This window comes from Procambarus clarkii, chromosome 67 (genome assembly GCF_040958095.1).
Source record: "Procambarus clarkii isolate CNS0578487 chromosome 67, FALCON_Pclarkii_2.0, whole genome shotgun sequence".
NCBI classification, from domain to species: domain Eukaryota; kingdom Metazoa; phylum Arthropoda; class Malacostraca; order Decapoda; family Cambaridae; genus Procambarus; species Procambarus clarkii.
The window spans coordinates 544,685-561,739 of record NC_091216.1 but is presented as its reverse complement, the minus strand read 5'-3'; positions in this window follow the sequence as shown (position 1 = coordinate 561,739).

Below are 17,055 nucleotides of genomic sequence, written 5' to 3'. Positions count from 1 at the left end.
TCACTGTACCATCTAAACTACACACAACCATCATCACTGTACCATCTACACTACACACAACCGTCATCACTGTACCATCTACACTACACACAACCTTCATCACTGTACCATCTACACTACACACAACCTTCATCACTGTTCCATCTAAACTACACACAACCTTCATCACTGTACCATCTACACTACACACCACCATCACTGTAACCATCTACACTACACACAACCATCATCACTGTACCATCTACACTACACACCACCATCACTGTAACCATCTACACTACACACAACCTTCACTGTACCATCTACACTACACACAACCATCATCACTGTACCATCTACACTACACACAACCTTCATCACTGTACCATCTACACTACACACCACCATCACTGTAACCATCTACACTACACACGACCATCACTGTAACCATCTACACTACACACAACCTTCATCACTGTACCATCTACACTACACACAACCTTCATCACTGTACCATCTACACTACACACAACCTTCATCACTGTTCCATCTACACTACACACAACCTTCATCACTGTACCATCTACACTACACACCACCATCACTGTAACCATCTACACTACACACAACCTTCATCACTGTACCATCTACACTACACACCACCATCACTGTAACCATCTACACTACACACAACCTTCATCACTGTACCATCTACACTACACACAACCTTCATCACTGTACCATCTACACTACACACAACCATCATCACTGTACCATCTACACTACACACAACCATCATCACTGTACCATCTACACTACACACAACCTTCATCACTGTACCATCTAAACTACACACAACCATCATCACTGTACCATCTACACTACACACAACCATCATCACTGTACCATCTACACTACACACAACCTTCATCACTGTACCATCTACACTACACACAACCTTCATCACTGTTCCATCTAAATTACACACAACCTTCATCACTGTACCATCTACACTACACACCACCATCACTGTAACCATCTACACTACACACAACCATCATCACTGTACCATCTACACTACACACCACCATCACTGTAACCATCTACACTACACACAACCTTCATCACTGTACCATCTACACTACACACAACCATCATCACTGTACCATCTACACTACACACAACCATCATCACTGTAACCATCTACACTACACACAACCTTCATCACTGTACCATCTACACTACACACAACCTTCATCACTGTACCATCTACACTACACACAACCTTCATCACTGTACCATCTACACTACACACCACCATCACTGTAACCATCTACACTACACACGACCATCACTGTAACCATCTACACTACACACAACCTTCATCACTGTACCATCTACACTACACACAACCTTTATCACTGTACCATCTACACTACACACAACCTTCATCACTGTTCCATCTACACTACACACAACCTTCATCACTGTACCATCTACACTACACACCACCATCACTGTAACCATCTACACTACACACAACCTTCATCACTGTACCATCTACACTACACACCACCATCACTGTAACCATCTACACTACACACAACCTTCATCACTGTACCATCTACACTACACACAACCATCATCACTGTACCATCTACACTACACGCAACCATCATCACGGTACCATCTACACTACACACAACCTTCATCACTGTACCATCTAAACTACACACAACCATCATCACTGTACCATCTACACTACACACAACCATCATCACTGTACCATCTACACTACACACAACCTTCAACACTGTACCGTCTACACTACACACAACCTTCATCACTGTTCCATCTACACAACACACATCCTTCATCACTGTACCATCTACACTACACACCACCATCACTGTAACCATCTACACTACACACAACCTTCATCACTGTACCATCTACACTACACACAACCTTCATCACTGTACCATCTACACTACACACAACCTTCATCACTGTACCATCTACACTACACACCACCATCACTGTAACCATCTACACTACACACGACCATCACTGTAACCATCTACACTACACACAACCATCATCACTGTAACCATCTACACTTCACACAACCTTCATCACTGTACCATCTACACTACACACAACCTTCATCACTGTACCATCTACACTACACACAACCTTCATCACTGTACCATCTACACTACACACCACCATCACTGTAACCATCTACACTACACACGACCATCACTGTAACCATCTACACTACACACAACCATCATCACTGTAACCATCTACACTACACACAACCTTCATCACTGTACCATCTACACTACACACAACCTTCATCACTGTACCATCTACACTACACACAACCTTCATCACTGTACCATCTACACTACACACAACCTTCATCACTGTACCATCTACACTACACACCACCATCACTGTAACCATCTACACTACACACAACCTTCATCACTGTACCATCTACACTACACACAACCATCATCACTGTACCATCTACACTACACACAACCATCATCACTGTAACCATCTACACTACACACAACCTTCATCACTGTACCATCTACACTACACACAACCTTCATCACTGTACCATCTACACTACACACAACCTTCATCACTGTACCATCTACACTACACACCACCATCACTGTAACCATCTACACTACACACGACCATCACTGTAACCATCTACACTACACACAACCTTCATCACTGTACCATCTACACTACACACAACCTTTATCACTGTACCATCTACACTACACACAACCTTCATCACTGTTCCATCTACACTACACACAACCTTCATCACTGTACCATCTACACTACACACCACCATCACTGTAACCATCTACACTACACACAACCTTCATCACTGTACCATCTACACTACACACCACCATCACTGTAACCATCTACACTACACACAACCTTCATCACTGTACCATCTACACTACACACAACCATCATCACTGTACCATCTACACTACACGCAACCATCATCACGGTACCATCTACACTACACACAACCTTCATCACTGTACCATCTAAACTACACACAACCATCATCACTGTACCATCTACACTACACACAACCATCATCACTGTACCATCTACACTACACACAACCTTCAACACTGTACCGTCTACACTACACACAACCTTCATCACTGTTCCATCTACACTACACACAACCTTCATCACTGTACCATCTACACTACACACCACCATCACTGTAACCATCTACACTACACACAACCTTCATCACTGTACCATCTACACTACACACAACCTTCATCACTGTACCATCTACACTACACACAACCTTCATCACTGTGCCATCTACACTACACACCACCATCACTGTAACCATCTACACTACACACGACCATCACTGTAACCATCTACACTACACACAACCATCATCACTGTAACCATCTACACTTCACACAACCTTCATCACTGTACCATCTACACTACACACAACCTTCATCACTGTACCATCTACACTACACACAACCTTCATCACTGTACCATCTACACTACACACCACCATCACTGTAACCATCTACACTACACACAACCATCATCACTGTACCATCTACACTACACACCACCATCACTGTAACCATCTACACTACACACAACCTTCACTGTACCATCTACACTACACACAACCATCATCACTGTACCATCTACACTACACACAACCTTCATCACTGTACCATCTACACTACACACCACCATCACTGTAACCATCTACACTACACACGACCATCACTGTAACCATCTACACTACACACAACCTTCATCACTGTACCATCTACACTACACACAACCTTCATCACTGTACCATCTACACTACACACAACCTTCATCACTGTTCCATCTAACCTACACACAACCTTCATCACTGTACCATCTACACTACACACCACCATCACTGTAACCATCTACACTACACACAACCTTCATCACTGTACCATCTACACTACACACCACCATCACTGTAACCATCTACACTACACACAACCTTCATCACTGTACCATCTACACTACACACAACCTTCATCACTGTACCATCTACACTACACACAACCATCATCACTGTACCATCTACACTACACACAACCATCATCACTGTACCATCTACACTACACACAACCTTCATCACTGTACCATCTAAACTACACACAACCATCATCACTGTACCATCTACACTACACACAACCATCATCACTGTACCATCTACACTACACACAACCTTCATCACTGTACCATCTACACTACACACAACCTTCATCACTGTTCCATCTAAATTACACACAACCTTCATCACTGTACCATCTACACTACACACCACCATCACTGTAACCATCTACACTACACACAACCATCATCACTGTACCATCTACACTACACACCACCATCACTGTAACCATCTACACTACACACAACCTTCATCACTGTACCATCTACACTACACACAACCATCATCACTGTACCATCTACACTACACACAACCATCATCACTGTAACCATCTACACTACACACAACCTTCATCACTGTACCATCTACACTACACACAACCTTCATCACTGTACCATCTACACTACACACAACCTTCATCACTGTACCATCTACACTACACACCACCATCACTGTAACCATCTACACTACACACGACCATCACTGTAACCATCTACACTACACACAACCTTCATCACTGTACCATCTACACTACACACAACCTTTATCACTGTACCATCTACACTACACACAACCTTCATCACTGTTCCATCTACACTACACACAACCTTCATCACTGTACCATCTACACTACACACCACCATCACTGTAACCATCTACACTACACACAACCTTCATCACTGTACCATCTACACTACACACCACCATCACTGTAACCATCTACACTACACACAACCTTCATCACTGTACCATCTACACTACACACAACCATCATCACTGTACCATCTACACTACACGCAACCATCATCACGGTACCATCTACACTACACACAACCTTCATCACTGTACCATCTAAACTACACACAACCATCATCACTGTACCATCTACACTACACACAACCATCATCACTGTACCATCTACACTACACACAACCTTCAACACTGTACCGTCTACACTACACACAACCTTCATCACTGTTCCATCTACACTACACACAACCTTCATCACTGTACCATCTACACTACACACCACCATCACTGTAACCATCTACACTACACACAACCTTCATCACTGTACCATCTACACTACACACAACCTTCATCACTGTACCATCTACACTACACACAACCTTCATCACTGTACCATCTACACTACACACCACCATCACTGTAACCATCTACACTACACACGACCATCACTGTAACCATCTACACTACACACAACCATCATCACTGTAACCATCTACACTTCACACAACCTTCATCACTGTACCATCTACACTACACACAACCTTCATCACTGTACCATCTACACTACACACAACCTTCATCACTGTACCATCTACACTACACACCACCATCACTGTAACCATCTACACTACACACGACCATCACTGTAACCATCTACACTACACACAACCATCATCACTGTAACCATCTACACTACACACAACCTTCATCACTGTACCATCTACACTACACACAACCTTCATCACTGTACCATCTACACTACACACAACCTTCATCACTGTACCATCTACACTACACACAACCTTCATCACTGTACCATCTACACTACACACCACCATCACTGTAACCATCTACACTACACACAACCTTCATCACTGTACCATCTACACTACACACAACCATCATCACTGTACCATCTACACTACACACAACCATCATCACTGTAACCATCTACACTACACACAACCTTCATCACTGTACCATCTACACTACACACAACCTTCATCACTGTACCATCTACACTACACACAACCTTCATCACTGTACCATCTACACTACACACCACCATCACTGTAACCATCTACACTACACACGACCATCACTGTAACCATCTACACTACACACAACCTTCATCACTGTACCATCTACACTTCACACAACCTTTATCACTGTACCATCTACACTACACACAACCTTCATCACTGTTCCATCTACACTACACACAACCTTCATCACTGTACCATCTACACTACACACCACCATCACTGTAACCATCTACACTACACACAACCTTCATCACTGTACCATCTACACTACACACCACCATCACTGTAACCATCTACACTACACACAACCTTCATCACTGTACCATCTACACTACACACAACCATCATCACTGTACCATCTACACTACACGCAACCATCATCACGGTACCATCTACACTACACACAACCTTCATCACTGTACCATCTAAACTACACACAACCATCATCACTGTACCATCTACACTACACACAACCATCATCACTGTACCATCTACACTACACACAACCTTCAACACTGTACCGTCTACACTACACACAACCTTCATCACTGTTCCATCTACACTACACACAACCTTCATCACTGTACCATCTACACTACACACCACCATCACTGTAACCATCTACACTACACACAACCTTCATCACTGTACCATCTACACTACACACAACCTTCATCACTGTACCATCTACACTACACACAACCTTCATCACTGTACCATCTACACTACACACCACCATCACTGTAACCATCTACACTACACACGACCATCACTGTAACCATCTACACTACACACAACCATCATCACTGTAACCATCTACACTTCACACAACCTTCATCACTGTACCATCTACACTACACACAACCTTCATCACTGTACCATCTACACTACACACAACCTTCATCACTGTACCATCTACACTACACACCACCATCACTGTAACCATCTACACTACACACGACCATCACTGTAACCATCTACACTACACACAACCATCATCACTGTAACCATCTACACTACACACAACCTTCATCACTGTACCATCTACACTACACACAACCTTCATCACTGTACCATCTACACTACACACAACCTTCATCACTGTACCATCTACACTACACACAACCTTCATCACTGTACCATCTACACTACACACCACCATCACTGTAACCATCTACACTACACACAACCTTCATCACTGTACCATCTACACTACACACAACCATCATCACTGTACCATCTACACTACACACAACCATCATCACTGTAACCATCTACACTACACACAACCTTCATCACTGTACCATCTACACTACACACAACCTTCATCACTGTACCATCTACACTACACACAACCTTCATCACTGTACCATCTACACTACACACCACCATCACTGTAACCATCTACACTACACACGACCATCACTGTAACCATCTACACTACACACAACCTTCATCACTGTACCATCTACACTACACACAACCTTTATCACTGTACCATCTACACTACACACAACCTTCATCACTGTTCCATCTACACTACACACAACCTTCATCACTGTACCATCTACACTACACACCACCATCACTGTAACCATCTACACTACACACAACCTTCATCACTGTACCATCTACACTACACACTACCATCACTGTAACCATCTACACTACACACAACCTTCATCACTGTACCATCTACACTACACACAACCATCATCACTGTACCATCTACACTACACGCAACCATCATCACGGTACCATCTACACTACACACAACCTTCATCACTGTACCATCTAAACTACACACAACCATCATCACTGTACCATCTACACTACACACAACCATCATCACTGTACCATCTACACTACACACAACCTTCAACACTGTACCGTCTACACTACACACAACCTTCATCACTGTTCCATCTACACTACACACAACCTTCATCACTGTACCATCTACACTACACACCACCATCACTGTAACCATCTACACTACACACAACCTTCATCACTGTACCATCTACACTACACACAACCTTCATCACTGTACCATCTACACTACACACAACCTTCATCACTGTACCATCTACACTACACACCACCATCACTGTAACCATCTACACTACACACGACCATCACTGTAACCATCTACACTACACACAACCATCATCACTGTAACCATCTACACTTCACACAACCTTCATCACTGTACCATCTACACTACACACAACCTTCATCACTGAACCATCTACACTACACACAACCTTCATCACTGTACCATCTACACTACACACCACCATCACTGTAACCATCTACACTACACACGACCATCACTGTAACCATCTACACTACACACAACCATCATCACTGTAACCATCTACACTACACACAACCTTCATCACTGTACCATCTACACTACACACAACCTTCATCACTGTACCATCTACACTACACACAACCTTCATCACTGTACCATCTACACTACACACAACCTTCATCACTGTACCATCTACACTACACACCACCATCACTGTAACCATCTACACTACACACGACCATCACTGTAACCATCTACACTACACACAACCATCATCACTGTAACCATCTACACTACACACAACCTTCATCACTGTACCATCTACACTACACACAACCTTCATCACTGTACCATCTACACTACATACAACCTTCATCACTGTACCATCTACACTACACACAACCTTCATCACTGTACCATCTACACTACACACAACCTTCATCACTGTACCATCTACACTACACACAACCTTTATCACTGTACCATCTACACTACACACAACCTTCATCACTGTACCATCTACACTACACATCACCATCACTGTAACCATCTACACTACACACGACCATCACTGTAACCATCTACACTACACACAACCATCATCACTGTAACCATCTACACTACACACAACCTTCATCACTGTACCATCTACACTACACACAACCTTCATCACTGTACCATCTACACTACACACAACCTTCATCACTGTACCATCTACACTACACACCACCATCACTGTAACCATCTACACTACACACGACCATCACTGTAACCATCTACACTACACACAATCTTCATCACTGTACCATCTACACTACACACCACCATCACTGTAACCATCTACACTACACACAACCTTCATCACTGTACCATCTACACTACACACAACCTTCATCACTGTACCATCTACACTACACACAACCATCATCACTGTACCATCTACACTACACACAACCATCATCACTGTACCATCTACACTACACACAACCTTCATCACTGTACCATCTAAACTACACACAACCATCATCACTGTACCATCTACACTACACACAACCGTCATCACTGTACCATCTACACTACACACAACCTTCATCACTGTACCATCTACACTACACACAACCTTCATCACTGTTCCATCTAAACTACACACAACCTTCATCACTGTACCATCTACACTACACACCACCATCACTGTAACCATCTACACTACACACAACCATCATCACTGTACCATCTACACTACACACCACCATCACTGTAACCATCTACACTACACACAACCTTCACTGTACCATCTACACTACACACAACCATCATCACTGTACCATCTACACTACACACAACCTTCATCACTGTACCATCTACACTACACACCACCATCACTGTAACCATCTACACTACACACGACCATCACTGTAACCATCTACACTACACACAACCTTCATCACTGTACCATCTACACTACACACAACCTTCATCACTGTACCATCTACACTACACACAACCTTCATCACTGTTCCATCTACACTACACACAACCTTCATCACTGTACCATCTACACTACACACCACCATCACTGTAACCATCTACACTACACACAACCTTCATCACTGTACCATCTACACTACACACCACCATCACTGTAACCATCTACACTACACACAACCTTCATCACTGTACCATCTACACTACACACAACCTTCATCACTGTACCATCTACACTACACACAACCATCATCACTGTACCATCTACACTACACACAACCATCATCACTGTACCATCTACACTACACACAACCTTCATCACTGTACCATCTAAACTACACACAACCATCATCACTGTACCATCTACACTACACACAACCATCATCACTGTACCATCTACACTACACACAACCTTCATCACTGTACCATCTACACTACACACAACCTTCATCACTGTTCCATCTAAATTACACACAACCTTCATCACTGTACCATCTACACTACACACCACCATCACTGTAACCATCTACACTACACACAACCATCATCACTGTACCATCTACACTACACACCACCATCACTGTAACCATCTACACTACACACAACCTTCATCACTGTACCATCTACACTACACACAACCATCATCACTGTACCATCTACACTACACACAACCATCATCACTGTAACCATCTACACTACACACAACCTTCATCACTGTACCATCTACACTACACACAACCTTCATCACTGTACCATCTACACTACACACAACCTTCATCACTGTACCATCTACACTACACACCACCATCACTGTAACCATCTACACTACACACGACCATCACTGTAACCATCTACACTACACACAACCTTCATCACTGTACCATCTACACTACACACAACCTTTATCACTGTACCATCTACACTACACACAACCTTCATCACTGTTCCATCTACACTACACACAACCTTCATCACTGTACCATCTACACTACACACCACCATCACTGTAACCATCTACACTACACACAACCTTCATCACTGTACCATCTACACTACACACCACCATCACTGTAACCATCTACACTACACACAACCTTCATCACTGTACCATCTACACTACACACAACCATCATCACTGTACCATCTACACTACACGCAACCATCATCACGGTACCATCTACACTACACACAACCTTCATCACTGTACCATCTAAACTACACACAACCATCATCACTGTACCATCTACACTACACACAACCATCATCACTGTACCATCTACACTACACACAACCTTCAACACTGTACCGTCTACACTACACACAACCTTCATCACTGTTCCATCTACACTACACACAACCTTCATCACTGTACCATCTACACTACACACCACCATCACTGTAACCATCTACACTACACACAACCTTCATCACTGTACCATCTACACTACACACCACCATCACTGTAACCATCTACACTACACACAACCTTCATCACTGTACCATCTACACTACACACAACCATCATCACTGTACCATCTACACTACACACAACCTTCATCACTGTACCATCTACACTACACACAACCATCATCACTGTACCATCTACACTACACACAACCTTCATCACTGTACCATCTACACTACACACAACCTTCATGTGCTGTGTAGATGGTTATCAGGATGGTAGTCTTGATGGTTTTGTGTAGTTACAACACCATCATCACTACACACGACCCTCATCAAAGTAACAATATTTTCTACTCACATCCATCTTCACTATAACCATCTTCACACGTCCATCATCACTGTAACTCAACACTACTCACAACCAGTGTCACTATAACCATGTACACCATACTATCCTCATGGTTCCAACTGAAGCCGTATCTCTCCACACACACTGTAACAGAGTAGGTTACAGTGACTGGGTCACTGGAGCTGGAGGAGGCAGGAGTCACTATTTATCAGGAGAAATCGCCAAGCCATTACGACTATATGAGCACTGGGAAGGGGGTCAGGATAAGCATTTCGGATGGGACAGGGGTAAAGGAGGTTTGCCCAACCACTTGGACGGTCGGGGATTGAACGCCGACCTGCATGAAGCGAGACCGTCGCTCTACCGTCTAGCCTAAGTGGTTGGGTGGGCACACCGCAGCAAGCTCCTGTAATATCGAATTACTTAAGTATTGGGAACAGATTGGGGGCTACAGTGGTGTCCCAGGTTACATAGAGGTTCAAGGAAGTGCAAAAGCAAAAAAATACAATAAACAAGTAAAGATGAGTGAAAATAGCTGAGTTGGAAAAGTTTGTTTTTGTTCCAGAACAAAAACAAAGATGGCCACCACCACCACGGGGAATGTAAACACACCAATAGATGATTGTGGCAAAGGATTCTCACCACAAGATATAAGGAAAAGAGGTGTTCTTGGCAGGTTAGAGATAATTGAGGATATGCAAAAGAATGAAGAAAAAGTGCTTAAATTGGAAGAGGACAATGAAGATCTTAGGAGTGAGCTTTGCACTCTAAAAGGAAGTATTCTTCAGCAAGTTAAGAGTATTACTGCATTAACGGACAAGGTAACAAATTAGGAGGAGCAAATCAAGGAACTAGTGAAAGAAAATGAGGCGTGGTAAGTGAAGTGTGGTGACTTTGAAGAAGTAAACAAGAAAATAGACTCTTATGGTGAACAACTCCAAGGGAGCCTGAGGGCTAATACAGAATTAGGCAAGGATCTGCAACTGGAAACTTCATTGACAACTCACATAGAGGAGGTAATAAAGAACTAGAAAAGTATAAAGAAGAAAGAGACGTATGCCCAAGTTGTCAAAGAGAAAGAGACGATTAAGGAAAGGTGTTTGGAAGTCCTAACCAGAAATGATAAACAAGAAGCGGATCTTAGGCAAGCAATAAGGAAAGAACTGGTAACCAACAGTACACTGGTACAAAACACTGTAGGTAGAAGTAAGTCCATAATAATTTTTGGATGTTTAGAGAAGGTAATTTCCTCTAGGGTGGACCGAGAGTCAGAAAAGATGAAAATCATAGAAAAAATAGTAGGATTAGGAGAAGGCCTAAATTCAAAGGAGCATGTTAGTGATTTTAGGAGGATAGGAAAATATGAGAAAGACAAGAACTGCCCCTTAAGGGTGATGTTTAATGGAGTGAAATATATGACAGAAGTGCTTCGGAATACAAGAAAATTACAATGTGACGAGGATGGCAAACTTTGGTCAATAAGACAAGACCTCTCAAATGAGGACAGAGAAAAGCTGAAAATGAACTTCATTGAAGCGAAACGTCTAAATGGGGATAGAAATGAAGAAGAAAGGAATTCTTTTTTCTACAAAGTGTCAGGGACTTGAAAGCTTGTTAAACGGTACATAAAGACAAAACAACAAAATCATTAGTGGAATGGGGTTTAAAGAACAAAGGGAAGGGGAACATATTCCTGAAAGTAGTATATACCAACTTAGATGGAGTGAGGTCGAAAATATTAGAGTTGAAGAATATAATTGAGCTCAAAGTCCCAGATATTGTCGCACTAACAGAGACAAAACTTGAAGAAAATATTTTAAATGAGGTCGTATTTCCAAGGGGCTACCCAGTTTGGAGACATGACAGGAAACCTAGGAAGGGGGGAGGAGTGACTATGCTGGTGAGAGAACACCTGAAGAATTAATATTTAAAAACCCTCGAGATATTGACATAATGGCATTATAGCTTTGGAATGAAGATGATAAGCTGATAATTTTAAATGCCTACAGCCCACCAGCAAGCAACATATGGACAAAGGAAGAACTGGATGACAAACGAGAGGGCCTCAAAATGGTCATGAGAGAGGTTATGGTAAGAGCTGACAAAGATAAATCCTGATTGCTGGTACTGGGGAACTTCAACTTTAAGGCAATAGACTGGGAGGCCTACGAGGCAAGAACAGAGGACATTTGGACAGGCAGGTTTGTAAACGTCATCTTGGAGACATTCATGTATCAACACGTCAAGCAGGCCACAAGAATGAGGGAAGGAGATGTACCGTCATTACTGGATCTAGTATTCACCAGGAAAGAAGAAGAGGTATTTGACATCCAGTACCTTACTCCCTTGGGAAAGAGTGATCACGTCCTCTTGGACATTAAATACGTTATGCGATATAATCTAGTAAAGAATGGGGACAATGAAACAGTTGTTAAACTCGATTTCTAGAAAGGACACTATGGGGAACTTAGGAATTGTTGCTAGGCAAGGAAGTAAATGAGATGTATGCCTTATTTTGGAAAATATACGATAAAGGCACACAAACATTCATACCAAAACAGACATGCAAACCTAGGAAAAAGGGTTGGTTCAACAGAAACTGCGAGAGGGCCAGAGATCAAAAGACACAAGCATGGAATCATTATAGAAAGAGACCAAAATCCTAAACATACCAGCGATACAAAGATTCAAGAAACAACTACATGTTAGTAAGGAGAGAGGCAAAGGAACTTTGAGATCGGTATAGCAGACAAATGTAAATCAGGTCCAGGCCTTTTCTATAAATTCATTAAAAACAAGCTGTTGGTAAAGGATAATATTCATAGGTTGAAAATGGGGGACAGATACACGGAAAATGAAAAGGAAATGTTTGAAACATTAAACGAAAAAGTTCCAAAGTGTATTTGTACAACATGAGATCCTCAAAGAACCAGATACAATGATAATTGCAGAGAACAGCATAGAGCACAAAGAGGTGTCTAGAGACGAAGTTAAACAAATGCTCCTGGAGCTAAGTAAGAACAAAGCAGTTGGCCCAGATAGAGTTTCACCATGAGTTCTGAGAGAATGTGCACCTGAGCTCAGCATTCCACTTCAGCTGATTTTTCAGACATCCCTGTGTACAGGAGTCGTATAAGATGTGTGGAAAAAGGCTAACATAGTTCCAATCTTCAAAAGTGGCAGCACGGAAGACCCCGTCATTTATAGACCTGTATCACTGACAAGTGTAATAGTCAAAATATTGCAAAAATAATAAAAACTAAATTGTAGAACATCTGGAGAGAAATGATATAATATCAAACAGACAGTACGGTTTTCGATCAGGAAGTTCCTGTGTATCAAATTTACTCAGTTTCTATGATCGAGCCACAGAGATTATACAGGAAAGAGATGATTGGGTTGACTGCATCTATCTGGACCTAAAAAAAACTTTCGACAGGGTTCCACATAAGAGGTTGTTCTGGACTGGAAAATATTGGAGGGGTGACAGGTAAACTTCTAACATGGATGAAAAATTTTCTGATTGATTGAAAAATGAGGGCAGTAATCAGAGGCAATGTATCGGACTGGAGAAACGTCACAAGTGGAGTACCACAGGGTTCAGTTCTTGCACCGGTAATGTTCAGTGTCTTCATAAACGATCTACCAGATGGAATACAGAATTATATGAACATGTTTGCTGATGATGCTACGATAATAGGAAGGATAAGAAACATAGATGATAGTCAAGCCCTTCAAGAAGACCTGGACAAAATAAGTATATGGAGCACCACTTGGCAAATGGAATTTAACGTGAATACAGGCCATGTTATGGAATGTTGAATAGGAAAACATAAACTCCACACAACCTATAAATTATGTGAGAAATCTTTAAAGAATTCTGATAAAGAAAGAGATCTAGGGGTGGTTCTAGATAGAAAACTATCACCTGAGGACCACATAAAGAATATTGTGCGAGGAGCCTATGCTACGCTTTCTAACTTCAGAATTGCTTTTAAATACATGGAGGGGAAATACTAAAGAAAATTTTCACGACTTTTGCTAGACAAAGCTAGAATATGCAGCGGTTGTGTGGAGCCCATATCTTAAGAAGCACATACACAAACTGGAAAAGGTGCAAAGACATGCTACTAAGTGGCTCCCAGAACTGAAGGGCAAGAGCTACGAGGAGAGGTTAGAGGCATTAAATATGTCAAAACTAGAAGACAGAGGAAAAAGAGGTGATATGATCACTACATACAAAATAGTAATAGGAATTGATAAAATTGATAGGGAAGATTTCCAGAGACCTGGAACTTCAGGAACAAGAGGTCATAGATTTAAACCAAATAAACAAAGATGCCGAAGAAATATACGAAAATTCACTTTCGCAAATAGAGTGGTTGACGGTTGGAACAAGTTAAGTGAGAAGGTGGTGGAGGCCAAAACCTTCAGTAGTTTCAAAGCTTTACATGACAAAGAGTGCTGGGAAGACAGGACACCAAGAGCGTAGCTCTCATCCTGTAACTACACTTAGGTAATTACACACACACACACACACACACACACACACACACACACACACACACACACACACACACACACACACAGCGGAAGTGGAGATAGAAGTGGAAATAGATAAAATGTTCACACGTAATAATAACAGAACGAGGGGACATGGGTGGAAACTGGAATCTCAGATGAGTCACAGAGATGTTAGGAAGTTTTCTTTTAGTGTGAGAGTAGTGGAAAAATGGAATGCACTTGAGGAACAGGTTGTGGAAGCAAACTTTATTAAAACTTTTAAAATTAGGTATGATAAGGATATGGGACAGGAGTCATTGCTGTTAACAACCGATGGCTGGAAAGGCGGTATCCAAGAGTCAATGCTCGATCCTGCAAGCACTAATAGGTGAGTACAAATAGGTGAATACACACACACACACGCACACACACACACACACACACACACACACACACACACACACACACACACACACACACACACACACACACACCAGAATCCTCTGACACCTTGTTAACCACCTCACAGATCTTCACACCTATTGAACAGTTTCCTCCATCAGCAGAACGCTCACCAAGAAGGGGACAAGAGAATGAACAGAAGAAAGTGAGCTTCAAGGCAATGTACAATAATATAAATGGCATTACGAATAAAACAAGTTTACTTGGAGAATGGGCACTAGAAGAAAACCCAGATATAATAGCCTAACAGAAACAAAATTATCGAAAACCATAACAAATGCAGTGTTTCCACAGAACTACTATGTAGTGAGGAAAGGGAGAAGGGAGAGGAGGAGGTCGTGTAGGGAAAAGTTGTGAGTGTAGGTTTCCCTTTTCGTTGATGGGAAAAGGCTGGAATTTTGAAGAGATGGTTATTCAGGGCTGTAAAGATTTCTGTGACTACATAACAGGTACCATAGCAATTGGAGGACAAAAAATTATAGTAGTAGTCATATATAAC